This window comes from Anser brachyrhynchus (assembly GCF_964034855.1).
Source record: "Anser brachyrhynchus genome assembly, chromosome: 3".
Classification (NCBI taxonomy): Eukaryota; Metazoa; Chordata; class Aves; order Anseriformes; family Anatidae; genus Anser; species Anser brachyrhynchus.
In genome coordinates, this window is record NC_137696.1 from 74,322,880 (window position 1) to 74,335,192 (window position 12,313).

At 35.8% G+C, this 12,313-nt stretch overlaps 1 long non-coding RNA gene across 2 annotated transcripts; it reads left to right on the forward strand.

Moving 5' to 3' along the window:
- The first annotated feature begins 23 nt into the window (after nucleotides 1–23).
- Nucleotides 24–11,853, forward strand: LOC308193250. 2 transcript variants are annotated; one of them, XR_013949491.1, is made up of 4 exons: nucleotides 24–467; nucleotides 2,574–2,695; nucleotides 7,509–7,828; nucleotides 11,412–11,853. It is a non-coding gene; the product is annotated as an uncharacterized lncRNA (long non-coding RNA). The 2 variants fall into 2 exon arrangements; XR_013949492.1 differs by lacking the exon at nucleotides 11,412–11,853 and having other exon boundaries at nucleotides 7,509–8,110.
- The last annotated feature ends 460 nt before the right edge of the window (nucleotides 11,854–12,313 follow it).

Genomic DNA, 12,313 nt, shown 5'->3' on the forward strand with positions numbered 1-12,313 from the left:
TTTCAGTAAATATGCTTTGGCCATAATTGTAGAGCTTGTTTATGTGCATTCTGCAAACACTGGGGAATGGAATTACACTAGTTCAGTTTTTGGTGGAAAGCAAATTTAAAAGTTCCATTTTGTCCTGGTTCCAGTTAGGACAGAGTTAATTTTTCCTCATAGTAGCTGGTAGGGTGCTATGTTTTGGATTAGGATGAGAAGAGCGCTGATAACATGCTGATGTTTTAATTGTTGCAGAGCAGTGTTTACACCAGGCCAAGGACTTTTCGGCTTCCCGCTCTGTCCTGCCAGCGAGCAGGCTAGGGGTGCAGCAGGAGCTGGGAGGGGACAGACCCAGGACAGCTGACCCAAACTGGCCAAAGGGGTATTCCATACCATCTGACGTCATGCTGAACAATATATAGGGGTGGCTGGCCGGGGTGGGGGGCCGGCTGCTCGGGGATAGGCTGGGCATCGGTCAGCGGGTGGTGAGCAATTGCATTGTGCATCACTTGTTTCTTACACATTATTATTATTAATACTATTATCATTATCACTATTATTATTATTATTGTTATTATTATATTCCTGTCTTAATAAACTGTCTTTATCTCAACTCACCGGCTTCACTTTCCCGTTTCTCTCCCCCATCCCAGAGAGGGAGGGGGGAAAGTGAGCGAACGGCTGTGTGGTGTTTAGCTGCCAGCCGGGTTAAACCACAACACATTTGTATTCAGAAGAAACAAATAATACATTCAAACATATTATAAACTACTGGTCTCCTCTCTTAAAGCCCTTAATTAGAAACCAATCCTAGATCCCATCATTTCTCTGATACTGAGTCATCAAGTTGAATGCGCCAGAAAATGCCAGCCTGCATCACCCATCAAGCCAATTTTCCTTCAAATATCTGTATGGTTTCTTCCATTGCACAATTGATATACTCAAACAACTCCTTCTAAGACTGTGCTGTGTTACTGTATTAATCAACTTCAAATCTCTAGCTAAAATTCTTCTCTCCTCTAAGGTCTATAAACAGGATAAACAGCTGGTATGTTGTGACTATACTTGTATGAGTCAAATAAATCTCTAATTTTTACCTCATATTTCAGGTATTTCTTCACCTGTTACGCTCATAAGGCAAACTCTTGATGGCCAGGGACCTTTTGAATTCATTTGTGGATAGAGTATTTGTATAGAATTGAGCATATCACAGAATGTCATTGCTGTTCAATAACAAAATATTAGATCAGTTCTGAGGTCCTGAATAGAGAAATTTTTCACATTTAGTTCCACTGCATAAAAAGTCTATTAAAATTTGTATTTAACAAATGCAGGGGAAATATTTAGAGCATTCTTTAAACTATTAATCAAGTTTCTTATTCTCCCTCTTTGTTTAGGTGTAGGTTTTGTCAAAGAAATTCCACTCAACTTTTATGACATATTAAAATCATATAAATTATGTTTTTTTTTTGTTCGTTTATTTTGTTTTGTACTTAGAGAAAAAAAATAGTTTGAAAGAAGATGTTATCATTCAGTCTGTAGATTTTATTTAAGATTAAACAAGGCAAAATTCAAAATTTAGACTGAAAGTGTTGGATCATAATGTGAACACAGGTTAACAAAAATTTATATTACCAAGAACAGGTAAATATGTAAACAGAAACATTGCTGAACAAACAATGTAAACCTAAAATTCCAGTCTGCACTGGAAAAGCCTAATAACTGTGGTAACTGTGGCCCAGTTTTGTTCAACTGGATAAACTTCAAACTTCAGTAAATCTGAAAAATAAGGATTATGAAGCTGAAGGAGGAGAAGAAGAAATTTCAAGTCTAAGATAGCATGACGATAGGCTGAAATAAATCAGCTATTTAAACTGAAAAAAAAAAACTCCTTCCTGTAAAATGTGTTGACTGACTAATACTCATTTGCCATACTTACCAAGAACTGTGAAAAATAGAAATGAAAATGCAAACATAGTCAGGATTTTTAATGTTGTTATTTACGGGTACTTCACAAATATGACTCATTCTTGAGAGTAAGGCTACCATCATTAAACATGCCATTTTTCACCTAAGTGATTAAGAACAATGTTTAACCATATGATCTTTAGCAAACAATTTAATACATTTAATAAATGTATTCTTCATTACAGAAGTACTGCTTACTTGCTCAAAGATCTTGACCAGTCAACTACCAAACCCTTGGGAAAAGTTTTGGGTTTGATATTGTACTGTTACAGTTCTTCCTGTAATGGAGATTTTGGATAAAGTTCATAGGAACTACTGTAATATCCATACTAATAATGATTATTATAAATCATGAATTGTCAACATTACTTAAAGGGATAACAAAATATGTTGAGCTGTTAGATGAAATCTCTCTTTTGGTTACTTATATGGAAAGTATATAAAACAGTTTAGTGATTGGATTCAAATGGCAAAGATCACAAAGTTAAGTAAATCTAGAAATCTGAATCGCATGTCATAACTCCAATTTAAAAATTAGAAGCTCTTAATTTTCCTTTTTTACTTTTTTTTTTTTACTTAGAATATTCCTAGTTTATAAAGAATGGTGTGTTTCTATTTTGCAGCAAGTAAACTTTTCTTCAGCTTTCTATAATTCGTATTCAACATGCCATACCATGCTGCAGGGTGTCTGACATGTCTTCCCATATAAACATAAAAACCATAGGCAGCAGAACATCACTTTCAGGTAATTGAAATAAGAAAGTCTTATATCTTTATTTTTTGGGGGTTCAAATTAGTCAATGAAGTGTGCAATGTGCAGGGAGTAAATAACGGCAGAATTAGAAGCCCTTAATCTCTAATTACATTATGTGAATTTATATATGAATAAAACATAACAGAATGTTGACATAATTTGTTGTAGACATTAATTGCTCTCTCAACTGGATGTTCAATGTTGCAATTTTTGAGGAGTTAATTAAAGCAAGCTACCTCATGTTGCTCAGACACTACCGAAGTTAGATTACTCAACGTGTGATTTGATCTTAACCAGTAATGTTATTGCAAGTCCTCTTCTGGAATTAAGAAATATTTTTCAGTTAAAGTAATTAAATTCTCACAACCTGAAAAGCATAAACCATTTATATACTGAAAGTTTGATGGAAAATTTTGCAAGGGGCTCAAGGAAGAGCATCATTCAGAACTGTATTGCTGTGAAGTGCTTGCTATTTTTGGCACGTTTCCTTACAAGATTTACCACCAACCTGAAGTGCAAAGGTCTGTTGCAAAGGCTGTCAACATCTCTGTTCAATCTGTTTTTTGTTTGTTTGTTTGTTTGCTTGTTTAATAAGTTAATTAATTAATTTAATGACAGTGAATTCCTAGTCCTGTTGTTGAATTAAACTTCAGAGTATTTCCCTTTCTTTGAACTATGGGAATGTCCAGCAGGGACACCTATTTCTCTGACACAGTTTGCAGAGTGTCTCTAGACCTTCCCTTTACTGACCAATTTCCCACCAATGAAGTCATCTTCCTGAATGACACCTCAGCATGATTTTCTACTGTTTTCATAGCATTTCACTGCTAAAGGGTAAAGAGTTAAAACTGTGGTCTTCAGATTTGAAATATGAATGAAAATGACAGCTTTGGATTGCAACATTTTAAATCTGACTTACTGAAGTTAAATTCTTAAGTGTATATTTAAGCACATAAACAGAATTGTCTTGCTTTGAAATATAAGCAGTTATAAATCCCTTAAAAAGTTAAGATGCAAATTATCAGACTTTCTTCTATCTTTCTTTTTCTTTCTTTTTCTTTCTTTCTTCTTTCTTTTTCTTTCTTTCTTTCTTTCTTTCTTTCTTTCTTTCTTTCTTTCTTTCTTTGTTTCTTTCTTTGTTTCTTTCTTTGTTTCTTTCTTTTCTTCCTTCCTTCCTTCCTTCCTTCCTTTCTTCCTTCCTTCCTTCCTTCCTTCCTTCCTTCCTTCCTTCCTTCCTTCCTTCCTTCCTTCCTTCCTTCCTTCCTTCCTTCCTTCCTTCCTTCCTTCCTTCCTTCCTTCCTTCCTTCCTTCCTTTCTTTCTTTCTTTCTTTCTTTCTTTCTTTCTTTCTTTCTTTCTTTCTTTCTTTCTTTCTTTCTTTCTTTCTTTCTTTCTTTCTTTCTTTCTTTCTTTCTTTCTTTCTTCTTTCTTTCTTTCTTTCTTTCTTTCTTTCTTTCTTTCTTTCTTTCTTTCTTTCTTTCTTTCTTTCTTTCTTTCTTTCTTTCTTTCTTTCTTTCTTTCTTTCCTTACACTCCTAAATACATATTTAGAGACCATATAGCCCTAACCATAAGAGCAGTGCTTTCCTTTTGATTAGTGTTTCTATCTAACAGTGCTTTTTCATATCATCAGTCTTTAGAATAATGGTCCTTTAACTAGAGGCATTAATTTCATCTATATAAAATATTTAAAGGAATAAAAGTTTATTATCTATTTTTATGTATTTGTTAAGTTTATGCATTCATAAATAAAATGAATGTTAATCTAAATCAAGATGTTCAGACAATTGGTTAATTCAACTAAAATACTATTTTTATTAATTTTTAGTAAACTCAGTGCTGCTTGAAAATTTTGAAAATAAATTGCCATAATGTATCCATTGTTAACCCTTCTGCAAACATTGTCAAGAAGGAGTTAAAGTGAATTTTTTAAGAACTAGAGTCTGAGAAAACATAAATGTATGTGATTTCTCTAGAACAGCCCTAAAAACAGCACATTTGACTTAAGATAGCTCCTGATTGCAATAAAGATAAGATGTCAGACTGAGGTGTGGTGTTTTTTTTAAAAAAATATTCCAGGTATGTATTCTGAGGTAAATCATGTAGAGTAAAAGTGCTTGATGGCAAGTTAGTAGTGATAAAAATATGTTATTTTGTCTGAAATGTTACATCTTGTTAAATATTACATCTGGCTATGATTTAAGCACAGTTGTATAAAAAATTCAGTCTTACCCGAAGAAAATCAGACATTCCCAGGGGAGGATTTTTTTTCCTTCTCATCTAAAAACAATGTAAGCAAAGGATCATATTTTGCCAGATCTCTGGATTGATAATTAGGTTAGTGTTGGAAACACTATGCGATTTCCATGATCACCATAAACAGCTCTACACAGTCATCGTAGGTGGATAGTAAAGGTTTTGTTGTCCATTGCCACATGTTAATTCAAGTGGGAGAAATTTGTGGGAGAAAATATTCTTTCAGTCTTCCAAATATGTGATTCTGTATTACCAGTGAGAATGGCTGACTTTAACTGAAGATACTTTGATAGCTAATTACTTACGATTTTAGACAGCTGCATCATCTTTCCAAAGAGATCTACTGTGAAGTAGCAGAACTCTTCATTCAAGTTCATAAATACAAACACTTTTCCAATGAATGACTGTATTTGTTTAGAATACAGGATATTTTTTCTCTTATAATATATTCCATTTAAGACATTTTAACATTTAAGTGGGGAAAAAAAGAAATCCTTTATAAAAATCTTGAAATAATATTTTGAAGATTTTATATATATATATTATTTCCATGCATGGACAGGTATTGTTTTTCTGGACAGGTAAAAAGAGTGGCTTGAGAAGACAGCTGTCTTTAATAGACAACAAAGTAGCTGAAAAATCTCTAATTCTAATTGGAAGTCTCAAAATCAGATACATTTTCATTATCCTTGAAGTGACATTGATAAGCTTAGACTACTGAAACCAAATAAAACCCTTTGAAGTTAAACTTTTCCATAAAATAAAAAAATCCATTCTGAAGCACATATCCTTCACTTTACCTAGCTGAGCATTACTGAATCAAAATTAATTGTCTTTGAAATACATATGTTTTACATCTTGAAGGCTAATCATATCACTGAATAAAAGTCGGCTATATAATGAATAAATTCAAGATAGAATGAAAGAGGGTTTTTTTTGTTTGTTTGTTTATTATTCATATTTTATGATTGTAATTTGGTCGTCTAACATTAATCTATGAAGAGACAGAATTCTTAGCCAAACAACAGATTCAGCTTCGAGTCAATTACCGACTTGCTTTATCTGCTTGATGAAATTGGAGAAACATATTGTATCCCTCCTCTGTTGAAAAAAACACAGAATAAGAAAAGTTACTTGCAAACTCTGTTTTCTTTCAATCTGTCCTTCTAAAAGAACATAAATCCTCTATAATAAAAGACGTTCTCAAGACAACTTTGAGACACTGTGGATAACTGCATTCTAGACTCATGTGCAAGTTTATATCCATGTTCTTCTGCAGTGAGGGAGATGTATGTGCCTGAGTTATCTTTCTCTATCCGCCCAGTTCCTGTGCAAAAGTTGGGCACCATGCAGCAGTGTGAACTGGAACCCAAAGCTGAAAAAGTGTATTGGGCTTATTTTGCAAGTTTTTGATAGTGCAGCATGGCAGCAGTGGTGCTCTCTGTAAGCAGAGCTCAGCAGTTGCCCCGCTGTGCAACAACAAGTGGGAGAGAGGAATGAGAAAATGAGAGATGCAAGCCCTGCAGCCCCCCAGGTCGGTGCAGCAGGAGGGCAGGAGGTGCTCCAGGCACGCAGCAGCAGTTCCCCTGCGGGCTGTGTAGAGGCCCCTGGTGGAGCAGGCTGTCCCCCTGCAGCCCATGGGTCCCACACGGAGCAGATCTCCACGCTGCAGCCCGTGGAGGAGCCCCCGGTGGAGCAGGTGGATGTGGCCTGGAGGAGGCTGCGGCCCATGGAGAGCCCCCGCAGGAGCAGGCCCCGGGCCGGAGCTGCAGCCCGTGGAGAGGAGCCCACGCAGGAGCAGGGGGTCTGGGGGGAGCTGCCGCCCGTGGGGGACCCATGCTGGAGCAGTTTGCTCCTGGGGGATGGACCCTGTGGTACGGAGCCATGTGGGAGCAGCTCTTGAAGAGCTGCTGCTTGATCCTATCCCACATAGTATCAATTCAGGAAGGACAGCATCCCGTGGGAAGGATCTCGTGCTGGAGCAGAGGTAGAGAGTGACCGTGGGCTGGTGGAGATGAAGTGTTATGGACTGACCACAGCACCTATTCCCCTGCACCAGTTGCGGGGAGGAGGTAAAACAGAGTGGACAGGGGGAAGGTGTTTATAGTTTGCTTTTAGTTCTCACTGCTTCAATCTGTTAATAATACGCAATAAATTACATTAATCTCCCTACATTGAGTCTGTTTTGCCCATGATGGTAACCAGGGAGTGATCTTCAGGTCCTCAGCTCAACCCAAGAGCCTTTTTTCATATTTTCTCCCCTTGTTCTTTTGAGGAGGGGAGTGAAAGAGCAGCGTGTTGGAGTAGCTGCCCTTCAGTGTGAAACCAGCACAGAAAGGCTCACTTTGTTTTTGTACCCACATTTTAGTGGAAGAGATTATCATTTAGATATAACTGGATCTCCCTTTGAACATATTTCTTGTATAAATAATGTGGGACTCATACTATTAAATATCAAAGTGCAGGTATTCAGAGGTTCATTGACAGTGCATGTTATTAATATTCAACACTTGTTTAAACTCACTGATCTTCATTATTTTCTGTTTGCAAGTTTTAGCTGGATACCATGGGAGAGGCAAAAGCAGAGAACAGTTTGTGAAGTCATGATCCGAAACATCCTGTCCCTGGAAGAAGTCAGAACAGCAGGTCAAAAGAACCATATTGGAGGAGAAACAATAGTAGTGGAGCTCTGCTCCAGCACATCCTGGGAATGCCATGACCTTGCACCAGGAAAAGCCCTGCAACTCGGTCAGCCAAAGGCATATGACATCTGTCCCTCATGAATGGCTGTGGCATCCTGTTGCCAACTTCAAGGATGACATAGCTGTCCAGACAAAACAAAAATAAAAATTAAAAAAAGAAAAAAAATGGGTAAGCCATTGTATTTGCAGCATGCCTGAAGTTTGGATGTTCTCTGGTTTATGGTGTGCCACTCTCAAACTGTAGGATTTTCTGTGGTGGAAATACTGCAGTACTGTGCAAGTGAAGGGAGATTGCATGAACAATAATCCACGTGTGAGTAGACAACTTAAATGAGAAGCTAAACAGAACTTCATATTGGCTTAATTTGACATGAAAATAAGTTCTAAAATTGTGCTAATTCTTGCTAGTGGAGAGTTTCTTTAAGCAAATGGTGAAATCAAGGCTAATGAATCATGCACACGCACGCACACACACAGAAAAGCTCACTGACAATCTGCCTATGAAAGGTAGATCTTGAGCAGATCTGTAAACTTACATCTGATCTTAGCACATTGCTGGCATGTAGAGAAAAGCTCAAGTTGACTTAGGAACCTAAATACTGCCTTGCTATTCATTGCTGAAGTAAAATTGCGTTAAAAATAATATTATGTATCTCCAGTCTGAAGTACTGCAGAAAAATATATATATATATTGTGAATGCAGCAAAGAAATAAAGCGTAATGTCTGTGGTAACTCAGGAGAAGACAGATTACAGGAAGATAATACTACAGAAGTAACTAATGCATTTTCTATTATGATAATGCAGCAACTTCAGGAGAAGAATAATTAGAGATAAGCACAAAAAAGCATGTACAGCAAATAAATTGGTGTTTTAAACAAATATTTCATTATGTTTGTCAGATTTTCATTCAGAAGTCAATACATACACACACAGTCATTTGACTGAAGTGTAGCATTTTAGGGCTCAGTGAATACACATACTGTATAAGAAAACTTGTAAATAAGTAAATAAAAAAATTTAAAAAAATACATTTAAAACATCATTAAAAACATTTAAAATATTAAAAAAAAATTAAATTATTAAAAAAAAGTTTGAATGGATTTTTCCCACTTTATACACCTAGTCAATTACTTCCTTTAAACATATGCTTTTATGAACAAAGTTTCCTTGTTTCCTTTAAAAGCACAATAGACATCATTAACTTTTTCATTTTTTGGCTTTTACTGAGTTCTATTTCATTTAGAATATTTTGCTTATTGATCTCCATTTTGCTTATGCACTTATTTTCTTGAAATACTCAAGAACGCTTGCTTTTGTTGTAGTTCCTCTAAAGTTTACACTTTAGTTTGAACAAAAACATTAAACAAAAGTATATTGCTTTAATATGGTTGGTGTGAGTGAATGGCAGGCCAGCATGAACTTGGTGACATAATTCCCAAAGAGAATGCCTCTATAAGCCCTTTAAGAGAATACTTCTTTCTAAATAGGTCAGATTCTGTTTTATTACTTGTATTGAATAGGTCTTTAGTCAGTGAGTCATCCCAGTTAATCAATGGCATTATGCACACAGAATAGCATTAATCAGCATGACTAACTGGATCACAATAGAGCCTAAACAGCATCATTTACAGTGAAATGCAAAGATAACTAAACAGTTATTCTTATAAATGCCAGATTGTGTTAACCAGTCTTCTGTCATGACAACTTCTAATTATGATACTCTGGAAATTTATTATGATTAGCAGCTTAAAGCAATAACTATTATTATTATGTAGTTTTATTTATTTATTTATTTGTTCTGCTACGTTATGTGTTATGCAAAAAGAGTTTGGAGTATCTTACAATGACTTAGATCTTTGTATTTTTATTTTCTGAAATAATTATTCAAACTGCCATTTATTTATTTATTTTATTCCACAATACTCTTAAATTTTGGTGCTAGAGATTCCAGTGGATCCATAAGAATCCTTCATTTTCAGATACCATTTTAATTAAAGAAGAGGTTGTCCATTTAATTGTGTCAACTCACAAAATGTAAAAAAAGGGCTAGAAAGACATATTTATGTATATCTAATGATCTGTGCACCAAATTAATATATCAGCATATCTAAATTATATCCTCATGGATTACTGCTCTCATGGAGCTGAGGCTTTGGTCCGAACTGAAGCTCCATTGCAATTCAACCAAGATTCCCTTTCCGTCTACAAGCGTTTAACATTGGCTACCTGCCAGAGGTTACCTTCCCCTCAGCTATTCTGGAATAATAACTGTCCATGTAATTATGTCATAAATCCAGTCCTATCAAAATAATGCAGGTTTGGAAGCCTGTAGTAAATATGCAAGACTACCCTGACAGAACTAGGTTAGATACTACCTCAGTTAGTTTTGGTGGCCTGGGTAGTCAGGGGCAGGCAAGAGGCAAACATTTGCTACAGCTCAAATACAACCAGAACAGAATTTCTGATCATGGCTTTACTCATTTTTAAAATGGCAAGTACAATGTTACTTCACAAGGCTGTTGGAAAGCTCAACTAGTGTTAACAATGCAATTTGAGAATTTCAAATTAAGTCATTACAGGAAAAAAAATAAATCTCAAATAGATGTGAATCAGCAACACACTGCTCATGCAGAAGCACAATATCTAACCCTGTGGCTTTAGAAGAATTATTGACATTTGGTTTGTGAAAACAACATCAAAGTGTAAGGATTTTGCATGGCCCACCTGGGACATGACAAGTCAGAAATTAAAGACATTTAGACATCATAATTTTTATCAAATGCAACAACAATTCATAAGCGCAGATACCTTGCCATTACATATCTTTTAGCTTGACTCCTCAGGAAATCCAGGCTCACCAATTTTACCTTTGATCAATATTTATACTTGTACGGATCTCTCTTTTCTCTTTTAGCTTTGAAATCACTTGGTCAATATCATCCAGGAGTGGAGAGTTCTGAGAAAATGAAATATTTCATGGAAACAAGTGGCTAGGTACAGGAGAGAAACTCTATACATATGTGACTAAGAGACTTCTTCAGTTCCTCAAACCTGAGAAATTAACATAACCCTACCAAAGTTACAGAGAAGCAGCAGCTTGTAATGAATCCTCAAAAGCTGAACTTAAGACATGAGGAGAGACAAAAGTACACACATTGTTGGGCATCAGGCACTTTGCAGTGCAAGGAGTTGGAAATGTTTCAGCTACAGGAGGAGGTTCAAATGGGTTTGCAGGAAAGCATACCTCACTTCATTGTTTCTTCTTTTCATTTTGATATAAGAATCAAAGAACCATGATGGGTGTGGAATCTGAAAGAGCAGCACCTAAAGATTAAGACTCTTTCCTAGACCAAATCAAAAATATTTCCTAGACCAATCAAAAATATTTTGATTAACTTGCTACTTTCTCTTTTGTCTTTCCTTATTTAAAATTATTATTTTTTTTTTTTTGGAGGGGGGGGTTGCTGATTTTGGTTGGTTTGTTTTGTTTTTAAATGACCAGCCATGAAATAGTTGAGCTATGGCAAAGGCTTTGTTATGTTTCACATGTGCTGCTATTTCTTCACCTTTCTTTTGAGAGTTAGCATTCTGCCCAGCCATGTGTCTTGTCACTCTTCTGCACTGCTTTATAAATAAAGTTACTGAAGTATTTGCTGAAGAAGAGTCACTGGGAATAATATTTGTTTTCTACTTCTAGGAGAGTGACTGACATAGACATACTAAAATGACTATAGTGGTCTTCTTTTGCAGGCCTCTTCATTTCACCAGGCTTGAGTGACTTCTACAGATTACAGGAGAAGCAGTGAATCAGAGGAGCAGTAATTCGCAAAACATCTGTAAGTGTTGAAGCAGCCCCTGTCCTTGCTGGAAGTGAAGCCAAAGCACTGGGAGAGCCAGCTAGAGAGCTGGAGTTTTTCCCCCAGAAAATAGTTCTATGATTCTTTAACTTAGGAGACTGGACAGGGAAGTGAATATTCTTTCTTTAAAACTTTAGTCTAATTTCACTACTTTACCAAATTACTTTGCAGAATTTATTCATGAAAAAAATAATGGCATGATGTATCTGTTTCCCTAGCAAACAATTTTCTTCTTTTTTTCATCAAACTATGATTTTTGCTTCAGGAAACAATTGTAATAGCTTTCCAACCAATTGACACATATGGTATTAGGTAGATAGACTAAAGAGAATTTCATCTAGAAATCTGCTTACCTGTCTCTGCCTTTCAAACAAAACACTGAATCATGTTTATACACCTTGATAGCACAAAGTATTAACACAGACTATTTTGATTATGAAGCTGTGAAAAACTGTGTGGGATTTCTCTGACAACATTGCTTAGTCCAAATGCAGATACCCTGATGGAAAGAGTAGTAACTCAGGAACACTGATAAATGAAACTTGTCACAGTGCCCAAGAATTAACACTTGTTAACTGTGAAAGAACATAGTGTCTATCACTGCATTCAACAACAAGACTTACAAATGAATAGATTAATCATTGCTCATTTTAAAGGATTATTAAGCATTTAATGAAATTGTTGGATCAGTGGGATACCCAGATCAGCAGAGCAAATGATATTTCACACCCTGTATTGGAGAAACTATTATAAATGGTACTTAAGAAATGATTTTGGCTATAGACAATTATTGGC